Genomic DNA, 22,037 nt, shown 5'->3' with positions numbered 1-22,037 from the left:
GAGAGCTAACAGAGAACACAAAGTGCTTGTCGCAAGGACATGGCACGCAAAGAGGTTCAGGAAGTGAATTGTTCATCGACTACTGCTTACCGAGAAAACCAGAGAGTCTGTCCAATGAAAATAACATTGAAAAAACAAAAAAAAGGAGCTCAAGTTAACCACCTTGATTGGGCTCGTCCGGGATTTGAACCCGGGACCTCTCGCACCCAAAGCGAGAATCATACCCCTAGACCAACGAGCCACGGTCCTTTGAGCATTTGACGGAATTGTCCTCAGCGTTTGCACCCCCCTTAGGATTCGAGGCCAAGAATGCCTATTCCTGAAGTTTGTTCCTGCCGCTGAAAGCCTTGTCGGTGTATGAGCCAAATGAATGCCCCAGTCGGCACGCTCTGACTGTCTTCACAGGTCTCCTCCTCATCCCGAAGGTTGGTGGCCCATTGACATCAGGGTGAAAGGTGCTTGCGATACACTGTTCCTTCCTTCCTTCCTTCCTTCCTTCCTTTATTCCTCTTATGCTGTTTATGTAATAAGAGGGGACGATACACAGAAGAGAGAAAGTGGCCCAACACACTAGACTAGCAGTCTTCTGATCAATCTGCAGCTGGCAAGGTGGGGGAGAGCCTTTATTTTGCACCTGCTGGGATCTGCATTGGCAGAAGCTCTGAGGGCTGGGCCTTTCCTTTTGCCTGTAAAAACAAAAAGCAGCCCTCCTCCCTCCAGCCCTGAGAGCATGGGCGTGACACTGGAAAAAGCAGCATCTCCCCTTTGGTAAAGATGACCATTGCACAGCTGCTCACTCAGAGCTCGATCGTGCTCGATCAGGCTCGATCAGGCGAGATATATTTAGGTCACCAGCAAAGTCTGTTCTCTTTTCTTGCGTAGGGTGAGCATTCACAGAGCCCAGCTTCGTTGACAAGAGTGCAAAAGGTGTATACTAAAAGCTTTCTGCTTTACTTGAGCGCCATGGCCGTTATTATATTTTGGCTGCTCCAAGCAATCTCTGTCCAGCCGATGCAAATTTCCAGCTCAAATTTTCCCAGCACTCAAAAAGTCCCTCCTCCCGCCAGCTCTGCTTTCAGGAAGTTCAGCAGAAGCAGTCCAACTTCTGTTCCCACTTCAGAGGAAAAGCTTTCTCGGGCCAGAGAAAGCCAGGGAATCACTGTACCGGCAAGTGCATTTCTTACAACTGGTAATCCCTCAGAACACAGAAATGAAGAAGCTGTATATGAAAATGTATTATTTCTTTGGTACACTAACCTATGTAACTAATATGGACCATTTCAGAGGACGGAGCGGACCCAACTGTGATCCCAGAGACCCAAATACCCAGCAGTAGGGAAAATAAATCCTCTCTGTGCTCTGCAACATTACATACACAAAATGCAAGCGCGTGCATTTTTTTATTGGCCCCATATACAGAATACATGTGAGGATGCTTGCCTTCCCAGTGTATTTCTCAAGCTCTTGAGAGCATATGCTATTTCCATGGGAACGCAAATAAGATCATACTTTACATTTGTGTGTGACAAAAGGGGAAAAAAACTATTTTGTGTAAAATGCCAGCAGAGAGTGTTTCTGCCCGGTCTCGAACCGGGGACCTTTCGCGTGTGAGGCGAACGTGATAACCACTACACTACAGAAACAGCTGCTTGCTCACCTTTGTAGGGACTGGGAGAACAGGTGCAAAGGGCAGTGCAAGTGGACCTGCTTAAAGACTAATCAAATGCCTTGCGCCTGAAGCTCACACAATCCAGCCTAAAACATACGTCCTATCAAGCATGCGCACATATACAAGTATGCCAGCTGAGGGCCTATGCAGCGTACAGAGGGAAGGACATATTTCCACTTTGAGATCGGACGGCCAAAACTCACAAGCAAATCAAGGAATGTTACTGAGAGCTAACAGAGAACACAAAGTGCTTGTCGCAAGGACATGGCACGCAAAGAGGTTCAGGAAGTGAATTGTTCATCGACTACTGCTTACCGAGAAAACCAGAGAGTCTGTCCAATGAAAATAACATTGAAAAAACAAAAAAAAGGAGCTCAAGTTAACCACCTTGATTGGGCTCGTCCGGGATTTGAACCCGGGTCCTCTCGCACACAAAGCGAGAATCATACCCCTAGACCAACGAGCCACGGTCCTTTGAGCATTTGACGGAATTGTCCTCAGCGTTTGCACCCCCCTTAGGATTCGAGGCCAAGAATGCCTATTCCTGAAGTTTGTTCCTGCCGCTGAAAGCCTTGTCGGTGTATGAGCCAAATGAATGCCCCAGTCGGCACGCTCTGACTGTCTTCACAGGTCTCCTCCTCATCCCGAAGGTTGGTGGCCCATTGACATCAGGGTGGAAGGTGCTTGCGATACACTGTTCCTTCCTTCCTTCCTTCCTTCCTTTATTCCTCTTATGCTGTTTATGTAATAAGAGGGGACGATACACAGAAGAGAGAAAGTGGCCCAACACACTAGACTAGCAGTCTTCTGATCAATCTGCAGCTGGCAAGGTGGGGGAGAGCCTTTATTTTGCACCTGCTGGGATCTGCATTGGCAGAAGCTCTGAGGGCTGGGCCTTTCCTTTTGCCTGTAAAAACAAAAAGCAGCCCTCCTCCCTCCAGCCCTGAGAGCATGGGCGTGACACTGGAAAAAGCAGCATCTCCCCTTTGGTAAAGATGACCATTGCACAGCTGCTCACTCAGAGCTCGATCGTGCTCGATCAGCGAGATATATTTAGGTCACCAGCAAAGTCTGTTCTCTTTTCTTGCGTAGGGTGAGCATTCACAGAGCCCAGCTTCGTTGACAAGAGTGCAAAAGGTGTATACTAAAAGCTTTCTGCTTTACTTGAGCGCCATGGCCGTTATTATATTTTGGCTGCTCCAAGCAATCTCTGTCCAGCCGATGCAAATTTCCAGCTCAAATTTTCCCAGCACTCAAAAAGTCCCTCCTCCCGCCAGCTCTGCTTTCAGGAAGTTCAGCAGAAGCAGTCCAACTTCTGTTCCCACTTCAGAGGAAAAGCTTTCTCGGGCCAGAGAAAGCCAGGGAATCACTGTACCGGCAAGTGCATTTCTTACAACTGGTAATCCCTCAGAACACAGAAATGAAGAAGCTGTATATGAAAATGTATTATTTCTTTGGTACACTAACCTATGTAACTAATATGGACCATTTCAGAGGACGGAGCGGACCCAACTGTGATCCCAGAGACCCAAATACCCAGCAGTAGGGAAAATAAATCCTCTCTGTGCTCTGCAACATTACATACACAAAATGCAAGCGCGTGCATTTTTTTATTGGCCCCATATACAGAATACATGTGAGGATGCTTGCCTTCCCAGTGTATTTCTCAAGCTCTTGAGAGCATATGCTATTTCCATGGGAACGCAAATAAGTTCATACTTTACATTTGTGTGTGACAAAAGGGGAAAAAAACTATTTTGTGTAAAATGCCAGCAGAGAGTGTTTCTGCCCGGTCTCGAACCGGGGACCTTTCGCGTGTGAGGCGAACGTGATAACCACTACACTACAGAAACAGCTGCTTGCTCACCTTTGTAGGGACTGGGAGAACAGGTGCAAAGGGCAGTGCAAGTGGACCTGCTTAAAGACTAATCAAATGCCTTGCGCCTGAAGCTCACACAATCCAGCCTAAAACATACGTCCTATCAAGCATGCGCACATATACAAGTATGCCAGCTGAGGGCCTATGCAGCGTACAGAGGGAAGGACGTATTTCCACTTTGAGATCGGACGGCCAAAACTCACAAGCAAATCAAGGAATGTTACTGAGAGCTAACAGAGAACACAAAGTGCTTGTCGCAAGGACATGGCACGCAAAGAGGTTCAGGAAGTGAATTGTTCATCGACTACTGCTTACCGAGAAAACCAGAGAGTCTGTCCAATGAAAATAACATTGAAAAAACAAAAAAAAGGAGCTCAAGTTAACCACCTTGATTGGGCTCGTCCGGGATTTGAACCCGGGACCTCTCGCACCCAAAGTGAGAATCATACCCCTAGACCAACGAGCCACGGTCCTTGGAGCATTTGACGGAATTGTCCTCAGCGTTTGCACCCCCCTTAGGATTCGAGGCCAAGAATGCCTATTCCTGAAGTTTGTTCCTGCCGCTGAAAGCCTTGTCGGTGTATGAGCCAAATGAATGCCCCAGTCGGCACGCTCTGACTGTCTTCACAGGTCTCCTCCTCATCCCGAAGGTTGGTGGCCCATTGACATCAGGGTGGAAGGTGCTTGCGATACACTGTTCCTTCCTTCCTTCCTTCCTTCCTTTATTCCTCTTATGCTGTTTATGTAATAAGAGGGGACGATACACAGAAGAGAGAAAGTGGCCCAACACACTAGACTAGCAGTCTTCTGATCAATCTGCAGCTGGCAAGGTGGGGGAGAGCCTTTATTTTGCACCTGCTGGGATCTGCATTGGCAGAAGCTCTGAGGGCTGGGCCTTTCCTTTTGCCTGTAAAAACAAAAAGCAGCCCTCCTCCCTCCAGCCCTGAGAGCATGGGCGTGACACTGGAAAAAGCAGCATCTCCCCTTTGGTAAAGATGACCATTGCACAGCTGCTCACTCAGAGCTCGATCGTGCTCGATCAGGCGAGATATATTTAGGTCACCAGCAAAGTCTGTTCTCTTTTCTTGCGTAGGGTGAGCATTCACAGAGCCCAGCTTCGTTGACAAGAGTGCAAAAGGTGTATACTAAAAGCTTTCTGCTTTACTTGAGCGCCATGGCCGTTATTATATTTTGGCTGCTCCAAGCAATCTCTGTCCAGCCGATGCAAATTTCCAGCTCAAATTTTCCCAGCACTCAAAAAGTCCCTCCTCCCGCCAGCTCTGCTTTCAGGAAGTTCAGCAGAAGCAGTCCAACTTCTGTTCCCACTTCAGAGGAAAAGCTTTCTCGGGCCAGAGAAAGCCAGGGAATCACTGTACCGGCAAGTGCATTTCTTACAACTGGTAATCCCTCAGAACACAGAAATGAAGAAGCTGTATATGAAAATGTATTATTTCTTTGGTACACTAACCTATGTAACTAATATGGACCATTTCAGAGGACGGAGCGGACCCAACTGTGATCCCAGAGACCCAAATACCCAGCAGTAGGGAAAATAAATCCTCTCTGTGCTCTGCAACATTACATACACAAAATGCAAGCGCGTGCATTTTTTTATTGGCCCCATATACAGAATACATGTGAGGATGCTTGCCTTCCCAGTGTATTTCTCAAGCTCTTGAGAGCATATGCTATTTCCATGGGAACGCAAATAAGTTCATACTTTACATTTGTGTGTGACAAAAGGGGAAAAAAACTATTTTGTGTAAAATGCCAGCAGAGAGTGTTTCTGCCCGGTCTCGAACCGGGGACCTTTCGCGTGTGAGGCGAACGTGATAACCACTACACTACAGAAACAGCTGCTTGCTCACCTTTGTAGGGACTGGGAGAACAGGTGCAAAGGGCAGTGCAAGTGGACCTGCTTAAAGACTAATCAAATGCCTTGCGCCTGAAGCTCACACAATCCAGCCTAAAACATACGTCCTATCAAGCATGCGCACATATACAAGTATGCCAGCTGAGGGCCTATGCAGCGTACAGAGGGAAGGACATATTTCCACTTTGAGATCGGACGGCCAAAACTCACAAGCAAATCAAGGAATGTTACTGAGAGCTAACAGAGAACACAAAGTGCTTGTCGCAAGGACATGGCACGCAAAGAGGTTCAGGAAGTGAATTGTTCATCGACTACTGCTTACCGAGAAAACCAGAGAGTCTGTCCAATGAAAATAACATTGAAAAAACAAAAAAAAGGAGCTCAAGTTAACCACCTTGATTGGGCTCGTCCGGGATTTGAACCCGGGACCTCTCGCACCCAAAGCGAGAATCATACCCCTAGACCAACGAGCCACGGTCCTTTGAGCATTTGACGGAATTGTCCTCAGCGTTTGCACCCCCCTTAGGATTCGAGGCCAAGAATGCCTATTCCTGAAGTTTGTTCCTGCCGCTGAAAGCCTTGTCGGTGTATGAGCCAAATGAATGCCCCAGTCGGCACGCTCTGACTGTCTTCACAGGTCTCCTCCTCATCCCGAAGGTTGGTGGCCCATTGACATCAGGGTGGAAGGTGCTTGCGATACACTGTTCCTTCCTTCCTTCCTTCCTTCCTTTATTCCTCTTATGCTGTTTATGTAATAAGAGGGGACGATACACAGAAGAGAGAAAGTGGCCCAACACACTAGACTAGCAGTCTTCTGATCAATCTGCAGCTGGCAAGGTGGGGGAGAGCCTTTATTTTGCACCTGCTGGGATCTGCATTGGCAGAAGCTCTGAGGGCTGGGCCTTTCCTTTTGCCTGTAAAAACAAAAAGCAGCCCTCCTCCCTCCAGCCCTGAGAGCATGGGCGTGACACTGGAAAAAGCAGCATCTCCCCTTTGGTAAAGATGACCATTGCACAGCTGCTCACTCAGAGCTCGATCGTGCTCGATCAGCGAGATATATTTAGGTCACCAGCAAAGTCTGTTCTCTTTTCTTGCGTAGGGTGAGCATTCACAGAGCCCAGCTTCGTTGACAAGAGTGCAAAAGGTGTATACTAAAAGCTTTCTGCTTTACTTGAGCGCCATGGCCGTTATTATATTTTGGCTGCTCCAAGCAATCTCTGTCCAGCCGATGCAAATTTCCAGCTCAAATTTTCCCAGCACTCAAAAAGTCCCTCCTCCCGCCAGCTCTGCTTTCAGGAAGTTCAGCAGAAGCAGTCCAACTTCTGTTCCCACTTCAGAGGAAAAGCTTTCTCGGGCCAGAGAAAGCCAGGGAATCACTGTACCGGCAAGTGCATTTCTTACAACTGGTAATCCCTCAGAACACAGAAATGAAGAAGCTGTATATGAAAATGTATTATTTCTTTGGTACACTAACCTATGTAACTAATATGGACCATTTCAGAGGACGGAGCGGACCCAACTGTGATCCCAGAGACCCAAATACCCAGCAGTAGGGAAAATAAATCCTCTCTGTGCTCTGCAACATTACATACACAAAATGCAAGCGCGTGCATTTTTTTATTGGCCCCATATACAGAATACATGTGAGGATGCTTGCCTTCCCAGTGTATTTCTCAAGCTCTTGAGAGCATATGCTATTTCCATGGGAACGCAAATAAGTTCATACTTTACATTTGTGTGTGACAAAAGGGGAAAAAAACTATTTTGTGTAAAATGCCAGCAGAGAGTGTTTCTGCCCGGTCTCGAACCGGGGACCTTTCGCGTGTGAGGCGAACGTGATAACCACTACACTACAGAAACAGCTGCTTGCTCACCTTTGTAGGGACTGGGAGAACAGGTGCAAAGGGCAGTGCAAGTGGACCTGCTTAAAGACTAATCAAATGCCTTGCGCCTGAAGCTCACACAATCCAGCCTAAAACATACGTCCTATCAAGCATGCGCACATATACAAGTATGCCAGCTGAGGGCCTATGCAGCGTACAGAGGGAAGGACATATTTCCACTTTGAGATCGGACGGCCAAAACTCACAAGCAAATCAAGGAATGTTACTGAGAGCTAACAGAGAACACAAAGTGCTTGTCGCAAGGACATGGCACGCAGAGAGGTTCAGGAAGTGAATTGTTCATCGACTACTGCTTACCGAGAAAACCAGAGAGTCTGTCCAATGAAAATAACATTGAAAAAACAAAAAAAAGGAGCTCAAGTTAACCACCTTGATTGGGCTCGTCCGGGATTTGAACCCGGGTCCTCTCGCACCCAAAGCGAGAATCATACCCCTAGACCAACGAGCCACGGTCCTTTGAGCATTTGACGGAATTGTCCTCAGCGTTTGCACCCCCCTTAGGATTCGAGGCCAAGAATGCCTATTCCTGAAGTTTGTTCCTGCCGCTGAAAGCCTTGTCGGTGTATGAGCCAAATGAATGCCCCAGTCGGCACGCTCTGACTGTCTTCACAGGTCTCCTCCTCATCCCGAAGGTTGGTGGCCCATTGACATCAGGGTGGAAGGTGCTTGCGATACACTGTTCCTTCCTTCCTTCCTTCCTTCCTTTATTCCTCTTATGCTGTTTATGTAATAAGAGGGGACGATACACAGAAGAGAGAAAGTGGCCCAACACACTAGACTAGCAGTCTTCTGATCAATCTGCAGCTGGCAAGGTGGGGGAGAGCCTTTATTTTGCACCTGCTGGGATCTGCATTGGCAGAAGCTCTGAGGGCTGGGCCTTTCCTTTTGCCTGTAAAAACAAAAAGCAGCCCTCCTCCCTCCAGCCCTGAGAGCATGGGCGTGACACTGGAAAAAGCAGCATCTCCCCTTTGGTAAAGATGACCATTGCACAGCTGCTCACTCAGAGCTCGATCGTGCTCGATCAGCGAGATATATTTAGGTCACCAGCAAAGTCTGTTCTCTTTTCTTGCGTAGGGTGAGCATTCACAGAGCCCAGCTTCGTTGACAAGAGTGCAAAAGGTGTATACTAAAAGCTTTCTGCTTTACTTGAGCGCCATGGCCGTTATTATATTTTGGCTGCTCCAAGCAATCTCTGTCCAGCCGATGCAAATTTCCAGCTCAAATTTTCCCAGCACTCAAAAAGTCCCTCCTCCCGCCAGCTCTGCTTTCAGGAAGTTCAGCAGAAGCAGTCCAACTTCTGTTCCCACTTCAGAGGAAAAGCTTTCTCGGGCCAGAGAAAGCCAGGGAATCACTGTACCGGCAAGTGCATTTCTTACAACTGGTAATCCCTCAGAACACAGAAATGAAGAAGCTGTATATGAAAATGTATTATTTCTTTGGTACACTAACCTATGTAACTAATATGGACCATTTCAGAGGACGGAGCGGACCCAACTGTGATCCCAGAGACCCAAATACCCAGCAGTAGGGAAAATAAATCCTCTCTGTGCTCTGCAACATTACATACACAAAATGCAAGCGCGTGCATTTTTTTATTGGCCCCATATACAGAATACATGTGAGGATGCTTGCCTTCCCAGTGTATTTCTCAAGCTCTTGAGAGCATATGCTATTTCCATGGGAACGCAAATAAGTTCATACTTTACATTTGTGTGTGACAAAAGGGGAAAAAAACTATTTTGTGTAAAATGCCAGCAGAGAGTGTTTCTGCCCGGTCTCGAACCGGGGACCTTTCGCGTGTGAGGCGAACGTGATAACCACTACACTACAGAAACAGCTGCTTGCTCACCTTTGTAGGGACTGGGAGAACAGGTGCAAAGGGCAGTGCAAGTGGACCTGCTTAAAGACTAATCAAATGCCTTGCGCCTGAAGCTCACACAATCCAGCCTAAAACATACGTCCTATCAAGCATGCGCACATATACAAGTATGCCAGCTGAGGGCCTATGCAGCGTACAGAGGGAAGGACGTATTTCCACTTTGAGATCGGACGGCCAAAACTCACAAGCAAATCAAGGAATGTTACTGAGAGCTAACAGAGAACACAAAGTGCTTGTCGCAAGGACATGGCACGCAAAGAGGTTCAGGAAGTGAATTGTTCATCGACTACTGCTTACCGAGAAAACCAGAGAGTCTGTCCAATGAAAATAACATTGAAAAAACAAAAAAAAGGAGCTCAAGTTAACCACCTTGATTGGGCTCGTCCGGGATTTGAACCCGGGACCTCTCGCACCCAAAGTGAGAATCATACCCCTAGACCAACGAGCCACGGTCCTTGGAGCATTTGACGGAATTGTCCTCAGCGTTTGCACCCCCCTTAGGATTCGAGGCCAAGAATGCCTATTCCTGAAGTTTGTTCCTGCCGCTGAAAGCCTTGTCGGTGTATGAGCCAAATGAATGCCCCAGTCGGCACGCTCTGACTGTCTTCACAGGTCTCCTCCTCATCCCGAAGGTTGGTGGCCCATTGACATCAGGGTGGAAGGTGCTTGCGATACACTGTTCCTTCCTTCCTTCCTTCCTTCCTTTATTCCTCTTATGCTGTTTATGTAATAAGAGGGGACGATACACAGAAGAGAGAAAGTGGCCCAACACACTAGACTAGCAGTCTTCTGATCAATCTGCAGCTGGCAAGGTGGGGGAGAGCCTTTATTTTGCACCTGCTGGGATCTGCATTGGCAGAAGCTCTGAGGGCTGGGCCTTTCCTTTTGCCTGTAAAAACAAAAAGCAGCCCTCCTCCCTCCAGCCCTGAGAGCATGGGCGTGACACTGGAAAAAGCAGCATCTCCCCTTTGGTAAAGATGACCATTGCACAGCTGCTCACTCAGAGCTCGATCGTGCTCGATCAGGCGAGATATATTTAGGTCACCAGCAAAGTCTGTTCTCTTTTCTTGCGTAGGGTGAGCATTCACAGAGCCCAGCTTCGTTGACAAGAGTGCAAAAGGTGTATACTAAAAGCTTTCTGCTTTACTTGAGCGCCATGGCCGTTATTATATTTTGGCTGCTCCAAGCAATCTCTGTCCAGCCGATGCAAATTTCCAGCTCAAATTTTCCCAGCACTCAAAAAGTCCCTCCTCCCGCCAGCTCTGCTTTCAGGAAGTTCAGCAGAAGCAGTCCAACTTCTGTTCCCACTTCAGAGGAAAAGCTTTCTCGGGCCAGAGAAAGCCAGGGAATCACTGTACCGGCAAGTGCATTTCTTACAACTGGTAATCCCTCAGAACACAGAAATGAAGAAGCTGTATATGAAAATGTATTATTTCTTTGGTACACTAACCTATGTAACTAATATGGACCATTTCAGAGGACGGAGCGGACCCAACTGTGATCCCAGAGACCCAAATACCCAGCAGTAGGGAAAATAAATCCTCTCTGTGCTCTGCAACATTACATACACAAAATGCAAGCGCGTGCATTTTTTTATTGGCCCCATATACAGAATACATGTGAGGATGCTTGCCTTCCCAGTGTATTTCTCAAGCTCTTGAGAGCATATGCTATTTCCATGGGAACGCAAATAAGTTCATACTTTACATTTGTGTGTGACAAAAGGGGAAAAAAACTATTTTGTGTAAAATGCCAGCAGAGAGTGTTTCTGCCCGGTCTCGAACCGGGGACCTTTCGCGTGTGAGGCGAACGTGATAACCACTACACTACAGAAACAGCTGCTTGCTCACCTTTGTAGGGACTGGGAGAACAGGTGCAAAGGGCAGTGCAAGTGGACCTGCTTAAAGACTAATCAAATGCCTTGCGCCTGAAGCTCACACAATCCAGCCTAAAACATACGTCCTATCAAGCATGCGCACATATACAAGTATGCCAGCTGAGGGCCTATGCAGCGTACAGAGGGAAGGACATATTTCCACTTTGAGATCGGACGGCCAAAACTCACAAGCAAATCAAGGAATGTTACTGAGAGCTAACAGAGAACACAAAGTGCTTGTCGCAAGGACATGGCACGCAAAGAGGTTCAGGAAGTGAATTGTTCATCGACTACTGCTTACCGAGAAAACCAGAGAGTCTGTCCAATGAAAATAACATTGAAAAAACAAAAAAAAGGAGCTCAAGTTAACCACCTTGATTGGGCTCGTCCGGGATTTGAACCCGGGTCCTCTCGCACCCAAAGCAAGAATCATACCCCTAGACCAACGAGCCACGGTCCTTTGAGTATTTGACGGAATTGTCCTCAGCGTTTGCACCCCCCTTAGGATTCGAGGCCAAGAATGCCTATTCCTGAAGTTTGTTCCTGCCGCTGAAAGCCTTGTCGGTGTATGAGCCAAATGAATGCCCCAGTCGGCACGCTCTGACTGTCTTCACAGGTCTCCTCCTCATCCCGAAGGTTGGTGGCCCATTGACATCAGGGTGGAAGGTGCTTGCGATACACTGTTCCTTCCTTCCTTCCTTCCTTCCTTTATTCCTCTTATGCTGTTTATGTAATAAGAGGGGACGATACACAGAAGAGAGAAAGTGGCCCAACACACTAGACTAGCAGTCTTCTGATCAATCTGCAGCTGGCAAGGTGGGGGAGAGCCTTTATTTTGCACCTGCTGGGATCTGCATTGGCAGAAGCTCTGAGGGCTGGGCCTTTCCTTTTGCCTGTAAAAACAAAAAGCAGCCCTCCTCCCTCCAGCCCTGAGAGCATGGGCGTGACACTGGAAAAAGCAGCATCTCCCCTTTGGTAAAGATGACCATTGCACAGCTGCTCACTCAGAGCTCGATCGTGCTCGATCAGCGAGATATATTTAGGTCACCAGCAAAGTCTGTTCTCTTTTCTTGCGTAGGGTGAGCATTCACAGAGCCCAGCTTCGTTGACAAGAGTGCAAAAGGTGTATACTAAAAGCTTTCTGCTTTACTTGAGCGCCATGGCCGTTATTATATTTTGGCTGCTCCAAGCAATCTCTGTCCAGCCGATGCAAATTTCCAGCTCAAATTTTCCCAGCACTCAAAAAGTCCCTCCTCCCGCCAGCTCTGCTTTCAGGAAGTTCAGCAGAAGCAGTCCAACTTCTGTTCCCACTTCAGAGGAAAAGCTTTCTCGGGCCAGAGAAAGCCAGGGAATCACTGTACCGGCAAGTGCATTTCTTACAACTGGTAATCCCTCAGAACACAGAAATGAAGAAGCTGTATATGAAAATGTATTATTTCTTTGGTACACTAACCTATGTAACTAATATGGACCATTTCAGAGGACGGAGCGGACCCAACTGTGATCCCAGAGACCCAAATACCCAGCAGTAGGGAAAATAAATCCTCTCTGTGCTCTGCAACATTACATACACAAAATGCAAGCGCGTGCATTTTTTTATTGGCCCCATATACAGAATACATGTGAGGATGCTTGCCTTCCCAGTGTATTTCTCAAGCTCTTGAGAGCATATGCTATTTCCATGGGAACGCAAATAAGTTCATACTTTACATTTGTGTGTGACAAAAGGGGAAAAAAACTATTTTGTGTAAAATGCCAGCAGAGAGTGTTTCTGCCCGGTCTCGAACCGGGGACCTTTCGCGTGTGAGGCGAACGTGATAACCACTACACTACAGAAACAGCTGCTTGCTCACCTTTGTAGGGACTGGGAGAACAGGTGCAAAGGGCAGTGCAAGTGGACCTGCTTAAAGACTAATCAAATGCCTTGCGCCTGAAGCTCACACAATCCAGCCTAAAACATACGTCCTATCAAGCATGCGCACATATACAAGTATGCCAGCTGAGGGCCTATGCAGCGTACAGAGGGAAGGACGTATTTCCACTTTGAGATCGGACGGCCAAAACTCACAAGCAAATCAAGGAATGTTACTGAGAGCTAACAGAGAACACAAAGTGCTTGTCGCAAGGACATGGCACGCAAAGAGGTTCAGGAAGTGAATTGTTCATCGACTACTGCTTACCGAGAAAACCAGAGAGTCTGTCCAATGAAAATAACATTGAAAAAACAAAAAAAAGGAGCTCAAGTTAACCACCTTGATTGGGCTCGTCCGGGATTTGAACCCGGGACCTCTCGCACCCAAAGTGAGAATCATACCCCTAGACCAACGAGCCACGGTCCTTGGAGCATTTGACGGAATTGTCCTCAGCGTTTGCACCCCCCTTAGGATTCGAGGCCAAGAATGCCTATTCCTGAAGTTTGTTCCTGCCGCTGAAAGCCTTGTCGGTGTATGAGCCAAATGAATGCCCCAGTCGGCACGCTCTGACTGTCTTCACAGGTCTCCTCCTCATCCCGAAGGTTGGTGGCCCATTGACATCAGGGTGGAAGGTGCTTGCGATACACTGTTCCTTCCTTCCTTCCTTCCTTCCTTTATTCCTCTTATGCTGTTTATGTAATAAGAGGGGACGATACACAGAAGAGAGAAAGTGGCCCAACACACTAGACTAGCAGTCTTCTGATCAATCTGCAGCTGGCAAGGTGGGGGAGAGCCTTTATTTTGCACCTGCTGGGATCTGCATTGGCAGAAGCTCTGAGGGCTGGGCCTTTCCTTTTGCCTGTAAAAACAAAAAGCAGCCCTCCTCCCTCCAGCCCTGAGAGCATGGGCGTGACACTGGAAAAAGCAGCATCTCCCCTTTGGTAAAGATGACCATTGCACAGCTGCTCACTCAGAGCTCGATCGTGCTCGATCAGGCGAGATATATTTAGGTCACCAGCAAAGTCTGTTCTCTTTTCTTGCGTAGGGTGAGCATTCACAGAGCCCAGCTTCGTTGACAAGAGTGCAAAAGGTGTATACTAAAAGCTTTCTGCTTTACTTGAGCGCCATGGCCGTTATTATATTTTGGCTGCTCCAAGCAATCTCTGTCCAGCCGATGCAAATTTCCAGCTCAAATTTTCCCAGCACTCAAAAAGTCCCTCCTCCCGCCAGCTCTGCTTTCAGGAAGTTCAGCAGAAGCAGTCCAACTTCTGTTCCCACTTCAGAGGAAAAGCTTTCTCGGGCCAGAGAAAGCCAGGGAATCACTGTACCGGCAAGTGCATTTCTTACAACTGGTAATCCCTCAGAACACAGAAATGAAGAAGCTGTATATGAAAATGTATTATTTCTTTGGTACACTAACCTATGTAACTAATATGGACCATTTCAGAGGACGGAGCGGACCCAACTGTGATCCCAGAGACCCAAATACCCAGCAGTAGGGAAAATAAATCCTCTCTGTGCTCTGCAACATTACATACACAAAATGCAAGCGCGTGCATTTTTTTATTGGCCCCATATACAGAATACATGTGAGGATGCTTGCCTTCCCAGTGTATTTCTCAAGCTCTTGAGAGCATATGCTATTTCCATGGGAACGCAAATAAGTTCATACTTTACATTTGTGTGTGACAAAAGGGGAAAAAAACTATTTTGTGTAAAATGCCAGCAGAGAGTGTTTCTGCCCGGTCTCGAACCGGGGACCTTTCGCGTGTGAGGCGAACATGATAACCACTACACTACAGAAACAGCTGCTTGCTCACCTTTGTAGGGACTGGGAGAACAGGTGCAAAGGGCAGTGCAAGTGGACCTGCTTAAAGACTAATCAAATGCCTTGCGCCTGAAGCTCACACAATCCAGCCTAAAACATACGTCCTATCAAGCATGCGCACATATACAAGTATGCCAGCTGAGGGCCTATGCAGCGTACAGAGGGAAGGACATATTTCCACTTTGAGATCGGACGGCCAAAACTCACAAGCAAATCAAGGAATGTTACTGAGAGCTAACAGAGAACACAAAGTGCTTGTCGCAAGGACATGGCACGCAAAGAGGTTCAGGAAGTGAATTGTTCATCGACTACTGCTTACCGAGAAAACCAGAGAGTCTGTCCAATGAAAATAACATTGAAAAAACAAAAAAAAGGAGCTCAAGTTAACCACCTTGATTGGGCTCGTCCGGGATTTGAACCCGGGACCTCTCGCACCCAAAGCGAGAATCATACCCCTAGACCAACGAGCCACGGTCCTTTGAGCATTTGACGGAATTGTCCTCAGCGTTTGCACCCCCCTTAGGATTCGAGGCCAAGAATGCCTATTCCTGAAGTTTGTTCCTGCCGCTGAAAGCCTTGTCGGTGTATGAGCCAAATGAATGCCCCAGTCGGCACGCTCTGACTGTCTTCACAGGTCTCCTCCTCATCCCGAAGGTTGGTGGCCCATTGACATCAGGGTGGAAGGTGCTTGCGATACACTGTTCCTTCCTTCCTTCCTTCCTTCCTTTATTCCTCTTATGCTGTTTATGTAATAAGAGGGGACGATACACAGAAGAGAGAAAGTGGCCCAACACACTAGACTAGCAGTCTTCTGATCAATCTGCAGCTGGCAAGGTGGGGGAGAGCCTTTATTTTGCACCTGCTGGGATCTGCATTGGCAGAAGCTCTGAGGGCTGGGCCTTTCCTTTTGCCTGTAAAAACAAAAAGCAGCCCTCCTCCCTCCAGCCCTGAGAGCATGGGCGTGACACTGGAAAAAGCAGCATCTCCCCTTTGGTAAAGATGACCATTGCACAGCTGCTCACTCAGAGCTCGATCGTGCTCGATCAGCGAGATATATTTAGGTCACCAGCAAAGTCTGTTCTCTTTTCTTGCGTAGGGTGAGCATTCACAGAGCCCAGCTTCGTTGACAAGAGTGCAAAAGGTGTATACTAAAAGCTTTCTGCTTTACTTGAGCGCCATGGCCGTTATTATATTTTGGCTGCTCCAAGCAATCTCTGTCCAGCCGATGCAAATTTCCAGCTCAAATTTTCCCAGCACTCAAAAAGTCCCTCCTCCCGCCAGCTCTGCTTTCAGGAAGTTCAGCAGAAGCAGTCCAACTTCTGTTCCCACTTCAGAGGAAAAGCTTTCTCGGGCCAGAGAAAGCCAGGGAATCACTGTACCGGCAAGTGCATTTCTTACAACTGGTAATCCCTCAGAACACAGAAATGAAGAAGCTGTATATGAAAATGTATTATTTCTTTGGTACACTAACCTATGTAACTAATATGGACCATTTCAGAGGACGGAGCGGACCCAACTGTGATCCCAGAGACCCAAATACCCAGCAGTAGGGAAAATAAATCCTCTCTGTGCTCTGCAACATTACATACACAAAATGCAAGCGCGTGCATTTTTTTATTGGCCCCATATACAGAATACATGTGAGGATGCTTGCCTTCCCAGTGTATTTCTCAAGCTCTTGAGAGCATATGCTATTTCCATGGGAACGCAAATAAGTTCATACTTTACATTTGTGTGTGACAAAAGGGGAAAAAAACTATTTTGTGTAAAATGCCAGCAGAGAGTGTTTCTGCCCGGTCTCGAACCGGGGACCTTTCGCGTGTGAGGCGAACGTGATAACCACTACACTACAGAAACAGCTGCTTGCTCACCTTTGTAGGGACTGGGAGAACAGGTGCAAAGGGCAGTGCAAGTGGACCTGCTTAAAGACTAATCAAATGCCTTGCGCCTGAAGCTCACACAATCCAGCCTAAAACATACGTCCTATCAAGCATGCGCACATATACAAGTATGCCAGCTGAGGGCCTATGCAGCGTACAGAGGGAAGGACATATTTCCACTTTGAGATCGGACGGCCAAAACTCACAAGCAAATCAAGGAATGTTACTGAGAGCTAACAGAGAACACAAAGTGCTTGTCGCAAGGACATGGCACGCAGAGAGGTTCAGGAAGTGAATTGTTCATCGACTACTGCTTACCGAGAAAACCAGAGAGTCTGTCCAATGAAAATAACATTGAAAAAACAAAAAAAAGGAGCTCAAGTTAACCACCTTGATTGGGCTCGTCCGGGATTTGAACCCGGGTCCTCTCGCACCCAAAGCGAGAATCATACCCCTAGACCAACGAGCCACGGTCCTTTGAGCATTTGACGGAATTGTCCTCAGCGTTTGCACCCCCCTTAGGATTCGAGGCCAAGAATGCCTATTCCTGAAGTTTGTTCCTGCCGCTGAAAGCCTTGTCGGTGTATGAGCCAAATGAATGCCCCAGTCGGCACGCTCTGACTGTCTTCACAGGTCTCCTCCTCATCCCGAAGGTTGGTGGCCCATTGACATCAGGGTGGAAGGTGCTTGCGATACACTGTTCCTTCCTTCCTTCCTTCCTTCCTTTATTCCTCTTATGCTGTTTATGTAATAAGAGGGGACGATACACAGAAGAGAGAAAGTGGCCCAACACACTAGACTAGCAGTCTTCTGATCAATCTGCAGCTGGCAAGGTGGGGGAGAGCCTTTATTTTGCACCTGCTGGGATCTGCATTGGCAGAAGCTCTGAGGGCTGGGCCTTTCCTTTTGCCTGTAAAAACAAAAAGCAGCCCTCCTCCCTCCAGCCCTGAGAGCATGGGCGTGACACTGGAAAAAGCAGCATCTCCCCTTTGGTAAAGATGACCATTGCACAGCTGCTCACTCAGAGCTCGATCGTGCTCGATCAGCGAGATATATTTAGGTCACCAGCAAAGTCTGTTCTCTTTTCTTGCGTAGGGTGAGCATTCACAGAGCCCAGCTTCGTTGACAAGAGTGCAAAAGGTGTATACTAAAAGCTTTCTGCTTTACTTGAGCGCCATGGCCGTTATTATATTTTGGCTGCTCCAAGCAATCTCTGTCCAGCCGATGCAAATTTCCAGCTCAAATTTTCCCAGCACTCAAAAAGTCCCTCCTCCCGCCAGCTCTGCTTTCAGGAAGTTCAGCAGAAGCAGTCCAACTTCTGTTCCCACTTCAGAGGAAAAGCTTTCTCGGGCCAGAGAAAGCCAGGGAATCACTGTACCGGCAAGTGCATTTCTTACAACTGGTAATCCCTCAGAACACAGAAATGAAGAAGCTGTATATGAAAATGTATTATTTCTTTGGTACACTAACCTATGTAACTAATATGGACCATTTCAGAGGACGGAGCGGACCCAACTGTGATCCCAGAGACCCAAATACCCAGCAGTAGGGAAAATAAATCCTCTCTGTGCTCTGCAACATTACATACACAAAATGCAAGCGCGTGCATTTTTTTATTGGCCCCATATACAGAATACATGTGAGGATGCTTGCCTTCCCAGTGTATTTCTCAAGCTCTTGAGAGCATATGCTATTTCCATGGGAACGCAAATAAGTTCATACTTTACATTTGTGTGTGACAAAAGGGGAAAAAAACTATTTTGTGTAAAATGCCAGCAGAGAGTGTTTCTGCCCGGTCTCGAACCGGGGACCTTTCGCGTGTGAGGCGAACGTGATAACCACTACACTACAGAAACAGCTGCTTGCTCACCTTTGTAGGGACTGGGAGAACAGGTGCAAAGGGCAGTGCAAGTGGACCTGCTTAAAGACTAATCAAATGCCTTGCGCCTGAAGCTCACACAATCCAGCCTAAAACATACGTCCTATCAAGCATGCGCACATATACAAGTATGCCAGCTGAGGGCCTATGCAGCGTACAGAGGGAAGGACGTATTTCCACTTTGAGATCGGACGGCCAAAACTCACAAGCAAATCAAGGAATGTTACTGAGAGCTAACAGAGAACACAAAGTGCTTGTCGCAAGGACATGGCACGCAAAGAGGTTCAGGAAGTGAATTGTTCATCGACTACTGCTTACCGAGAAAACCAGAGAGTCTGTCCAATGAAAATAACATTGAAAAAACAAAAAAAAGGAGCTCAAGTTAACCACCTTGATTGGGCTCGTCCGGGATTTGAACCCGGGACCTCTCGCACCCAAAGTGAGAATCATACCCCTAGACCAACGAGCCACGGTCCTTGGAGCATTTGACGGAATTGTCCTCAGCGTTTGCACCCCCCTTAGGATTCGAGGCCAAGAATGCCTATTCCTGAAGTTTGTTCCTGCCGCTGAAAGCCTTGTCGGTGTATGAGCCAAATGAATGCCCCAGTCGGCACGCTCTGACTGTCTTCACAGGTCTCCTCCTCATCCCGAAGGTTGGTGGCCCATTGACATCAGGGTGGAAGGTGCTTGCGATACACTGTTCCTTCCTTCCTTCCTTCCTTCCTTTATTCCTCTTATGCTGTTTATGTAATAAGAGGGGACGATACACAGAAGAGAGAAAGTGGCCCAACACACTAGACTAGCAGTCTTCTGATCAATCTGCAGCTGGCAAGGTGGGGGAGAGCCTTTATTTTGCACCTGCTGGGATCTGCATTGGCAGAAGCTCTGAGGGCTGGGCCTTTCCTTTTGCCTGTAAAAACAAAAAGCAGCCCTCCTCCCTCCAGCCCTGAGAGCATGGGCGTGACACTGGAAAAAGCAGCATCTCCCCTTTGGTAAAGATGACCATTGCACAGCTGCTCACTCAGAGCTCGATCGTGCTCGATCAGCGAGATATATTTAGGTCACCAGCAAAGTCTGTTCTCTTTTCTTGCGTAGGGTGAGCATTCACAGAGCCCAGCTTCGTTGACAAGAGTGCAAAAGGTGTATACTAAAAGCTTTCTGCTTTACTTGAGCGCCATGGCCGTTATTATATTTTGGCTGCTCCAAGCAATCTCTGTCCAGCCGATGCAAATTTCCAGCTCAAATTTTCCCAGCACTCAAAAAGTCCCTCCTCCCGCCAGCTCTGCTTTCAGGAAGTTCAGCAGAAGCAGTCCAACTTCTGTTCCCACTTCAGAGGAAAAGCTTTCTCGGGCCAGAGAAAGCCAGGGAATCACTGTACCGGCAAGTGCATTTCTTACAACTGGTAATCCCTCAGAACACAGAAATGAAGAAGCTGTATATGAAAATGTATTATTTCTTTGGTACACTAACCTATGTAACTAATATGGACCATTTCAGAGGACGGAGCGGACCCAACTGTGATCCCAGAGACCCAAATACCCAGCAGTAGGGAAAATAAATCCTCTCTGTGCTCTGCAACATTACATACACAAAATGCAAGCGCGTGCATTTTTTTATTGGCCCCATATACAGAATACATGTGAGGATGCTTGCCTTCCCAGTGTATTTCTCAAGCTCTTGAGAGCATATGCTATTTCCATGGGAACGCAAATAAGTTCATACTTTACATTTGTGTGTGACAAAAGGGGAAAAAAACTATTTTGTGTAAAATGCCAGCAGAGAGTGTTTCTGCCCGGTCTCGAACCGGGGACCTTTCGCGTGTGAGGCGAACGTGATAACCACTACACTACAGAAACAGCTGCTTGCTCACCTTTGTAGGGACTGGGAGAACAGGTGCAAAGGGCAGTGCAAGTGGACCTGCTTAAAGACTAATCAAATGCCTTGCGCCTGAAGCTCACACAATCCAGCCTAAAACATACGTCCTATCAAGCATGCGCACATATACAAGTATGCCAGCTGAGGGCCTATGCAGCGTACAGAGGGAAGGACGTATTTCCACTTTGAGATCGGACGGCCAAAACTCACAAGCAAATCAAGGAATGTTACTGAGAGCTAACAGAGAACACAAAGTGCTTGTCGCAAGGACATGGCACGCAAAGAGGTTCAGGAAGTGAATTGTTCATCGACTACTGCTTACCGAGAAAACCAGAGAGTCTGTCCAATGAAAATAACATTGAAAAAACAAAAAAAAGGAGCTCAAGTTAACCACCTTGATTGGGCTCGTCCGGGATTTGAACCCGGGACCTCTCGCACCCAAAGTGAGAATCATACCCCTAGACCAACGAGCCACGGTCCTTGGAGCATTTGACGGAATTGTCCTCAGCGTTTGCACCCCCCTTAGGATTCGAGGCCAAGAATGCCTATTCCTGAAGTTTGTTCCTGCCGCTGAAAGCCTTGTCGGTGTATGAGCCAAATGAATGCCCCAGTCGGCACGCTCTGACTGTCTTCACAGGTCTCCTCCTCATCCCGAAGGTTGGTGGCCCATTGACATCAGGGTGGAAGGTGCTTGCGATACACTGTTCCTTCCTTCCTTCCTTCCTTCCTTTATTCCTCTTATGCTGTTTATGTAATAAGAGGGGACGATACACAGAAGAGAGAAAGTGGCCCAACACACTAGACTAGCAGTCTTCTGATCAATCTGCAGCTGGCAAGGTGGGGGAGAGCCTTTATTTTGCACCTGCTGGGATCTGCATTGGCAGAAGCTCTGAGGGCTGGGCCTTTCCTTTTGCCTGTAAAAACAAAAAGCAGCCCTCCTCCCTCCAGCCCTGAGAGCATGGGCGTGACACTGGAAAAAGCAGCATCTCCCCTTTGGTAAAGATGACCATTGCACAGCTGCTCACTCAGAGCTCGATCGTGCTCGATCAGGCGAGATATATTTAGGTCACCAGCAAAGTCTGTTCTCTTTTCTTGCGTAGGGTGAGCATTCACAGAGCCCAGCTTCGTTGACAAGAGTGCAAAAGGTGTATACTAAAAGCTTTCTGCTTTACTTGAGCGCCATGGCCGTTATTATATTTTGGCTGCTCCAAGCAATCTCTGTCCAGCCGATGCAAATTTCCAGCTCAAATTTTCCCAGCACTCAAAAAGTCCCTCCTCCCGCCAGCTCTGCTTTCAGGAAGTTCAGCAGAAGCAGTCCAACTTCTGTTCCCACTTCAGAGGAAAAGCTTTCTCGGGCCAGAGAAAGCCAGGGAATCACTGTACCGGCAAGTGCATTTCTTACAACTGGTAATCCCTCAGAACACAGAAATGAAGAAGCTGTATATGAAAATGTATTATTTCTTTGGTACACTAACCTATGTAACTAATATGGACCATTTCAGAGGACGGAGCGGACCCAACTGTGATCCCAGAGACCCAAATACCCAGCAGTAGGGAAAATAAATCCTCTCTGTGCTCTGCA

General features: G+C 47.6%; 23 non-coding genes across 23 annotated transcripts; all 23 read right to left on the bottom strand.

Moving 5' to 3' along the window:
* Positions 1 to 169: 169 nt before the first annotated feature.
* On the bottom strand, positions 170 to 241 carry TRNAP-UGG (transfer RNA proline (anticodon UGG)). Its single transcript has one exon. It is a non-coding gene; the product is annotated as a tRNA-Pro (tRNA).
* A 1,329-nt stretch (positions 242 to 1,570) lies between these two features.
* TRNAV-CAC (transfer RNA valine (anticodon CAC)) lies at positions 1,571 to 1,643 on the bottom strand. Its single transcript has one exon. It is a non-coding gene; the product is annotated as a tRNA-Val (tRNA).
* Positions 1,644 to 2,063: 420 nt separating this feature from the next.
* Positions 2,064 to 2,135, bottom strand: TRNAT-UGU (transfer RNA threonine (anticodon UGU)). Its single transcript has one exon. It is a non-coding gene; the product is annotated as a tRNA-Thr (tRNA).
* Positions 2,136 to 3,449: 1,314 nt separating this feature from the next.
* Positions 3,450 to 3,522, bottom strand: TRNAV-CAC (transfer RNA valine (anticodon CAC)). Its single transcript has one exon. It is a non-coding gene; the product is annotated as a tRNA-Val (tRNA).
* Positions 3,523 to 3,942: 420 nt separating this feature from the next.
* TRNAP-UGG (transfer RNA proline (anticodon UGG)) lies at positions 3,943 to 4,014 on the bottom strand. The gene has a single exon. It is a non-coding gene; the product is annotated as a tRNA-Pro (tRNA).
* Positions 4,015 to 5,329: 1,315 nt separating this feature from the next.
* TRNAV-CAC (transfer RNA valine (anticodon CAC)) lies at positions 5,330 to 5,402 on the bottom strand. The gene has a single exon. It is a non-coding gene; the product is annotated as a tRNA-Val (tRNA).
* Positions 5,403 to 5,822: 420 nt separating this feature from the next.
* On the bottom strand, positions 5,823 to 5,894 carry TRNAP-UGG (transfer RNA proline (anticodon UGG)). The gene has a single exon. It is a non-coding gene; the product is annotated as a tRNA-Pro (tRNA).
* A 1,314-nt stretch (positions 5,895 to 7,208) lies between these two features.
* Positions 7,209 to 7,281, bottom strand: TRNAV-CAC (transfer RNA valine (anticodon CAC)). Its single transcript has one exon. It is a non-coding gene; the product is annotated as a tRNA-Val (tRNA).
* Positions 7,282 to 7,701: 420 nt separating this feature from the next.
* TRNAP-UGG (transfer RNA proline (anticodon UGG)) lies at positions 7,702 to 7,773 on the bottom strand. Its single transcript has one exon. It is a non-coding gene; the product is annotated as a tRNA-Pro (tRNA).
* A 1,314-nt stretch (positions 7,774 to 9,087) lies between these two features.
* TRNAV-CAC (transfer RNA valine (anticodon CAC)) lies at positions 9,088 to 9,160 on the bottom strand. The gene has a single exon. It is a non-coding gene; the product is annotated as a tRNA-Val (tRNA).
* A 420-nt stretch (positions 9,161 to 9,580) lies between these two features.
* TRNAP-UGG (transfer RNA proline (anticodon UGG)) lies at positions 9,581 to 9,652 on the bottom strand. The gene has a single exon. It is a non-coding gene; the product is annotated as a tRNA-Pro (tRNA).
* Positions 9,653 to 10,967: 1,315 nt separating this feature from the next.
* Positions 10,968 to 11,040, bottom strand: TRNAV-CAC (transfer RNA valine (anticodon CAC)). The gene has a single exon. It is a non-coding gene; the product is annotated as a tRNA-Val (tRNA).
* Positions 11,041 to 11,460: 420 nt separating this feature from the next.
* On the bottom strand, positions 11,461 to 11,532 carry TRNAP-UGG (transfer RNA proline (anticodon UGG)). Its single transcript has one exon. It is a non-coding gene; the product is annotated as a tRNA-Pro (tRNA).
* Positions 11,533 to 12,846: 1,314 nt separating this feature from the next.
* TRNAV-CAC (transfer RNA valine (anticodon CAC)) lies at positions 12,847 to 12,919 on the bottom strand. Its single transcript has one exon. It is a non-coding gene; the product is annotated as a tRNA-Val (tRNA).
* A 420-nt stretch (positions 12,920 to 13,339) lies between these two features.
* On the bottom strand, positions 13,340 to 13,411 carry TRNAP-UGG (transfer RNA proline (anticodon UGG)). Its single transcript has one exon. It is a non-coding gene; the product is annotated as a tRNA-Pro (tRNA).
* Positions 13,412 to 14,726: 1,315 nt separating this feature from the next.
* TRNAV-CAC (transfer RNA valine (anticodon CAC)) lies at positions 14,727 to 14,799 on the bottom strand. Its single transcript has one exon. It is a non-coding gene; the product is annotated as a tRNA-Val (tRNA).
* A 420-nt stretch (positions 14,800 to 15,219) lies between these two features.
* On the bottom strand, positions 15,220 to 15,291 carry TRNAP-UGG (transfer RNA proline (anticodon UGG)). The gene has a single exon. It is a non-coding gene; the product is annotated as a tRNA-Pro (tRNA).
* Positions 15,292 to 16,605: 1,314 nt separating this feature from the next.
* On the bottom strand, positions 16,606 to 16,678 carry TRNAV-CAC (transfer RNA valine (anticodon CAC)). The gene has a single exon. It is a non-coding gene; the product is annotated as a tRNA-Val (tRNA).
* Positions 16,679 to 17,098: 420 nt separating this feature from the next.
* Positions 17,099 to 17,170, bottom strand: TRNAP-UGG (transfer RNA proline (anticodon UGG)). The gene has a single exon. It is a non-coding gene; the product is annotated as a tRNA-Pro (tRNA).
* Positions 17,171 to 18,484: 1,314 nt separating this feature from the next.
* On the bottom strand, positions 18,485 to 18,557 carry TRNAV-CAC (transfer RNA valine (anticodon CAC)). Its single transcript has one exon. It is a non-coding gene; the product is annotated as a tRNA-Val (tRNA).
* A 420-nt stretch (positions 18,558 to 18,977) lies between these two features.
* Positions 18,978 to 19,049, bottom strand: TRNAP-UGG (transfer RNA proline (anticodon UGG)). The gene has a single exon. It is a non-coding gene; the product is annotated as a tRNA-Pro (tRNA).
* Positions 19,050 to 20,363: 1,314 nt separating this feature from the next.
* On the bottom strand, positions 20,364 to 20,436 carry TRNAV-CAC (transfer RNA valine (anticodon CAC)). The gene has a single exon. It is a non-coding gene; the product is annotated as a tRNA-Val (tRNA).
* A 420-nt stretch (positions 20,437 to 20,856) lies between these two features.
* TRNAP-UGG (transfer RNA proline (anticodon UGG)) lies at positions 20,857 to 20,928 on the bottom strand. Its single transcript has one exon. It is a non-coding gene; the product is annotated as a tRNA-Pro (tRNA).
* Between the last annotated feature and the right edge of the window lie 1,109 nt (positions 20,929 to 22,037).

This window comes from Ambystoma mexicanum, chromosome 2q (genome assembly GCF_040938575.1).
Source record: "Ambystoma mexicanum isolate Mex_15411 chromosome 2q, UKY_AmexF1_1, whole genome shotgun sequence".
NCBI classification, from domain to species: Eukaryota; Metazoa; Chordata; class Amphibia; order Caudata; family Ambystomatidae; genus Ambystoma; species Ambystoma mexicanum.
Note: the sequence above shows the minus strand (reverse complement) of the source record. Positions and strands in the feature narration are given on the sequence as shown.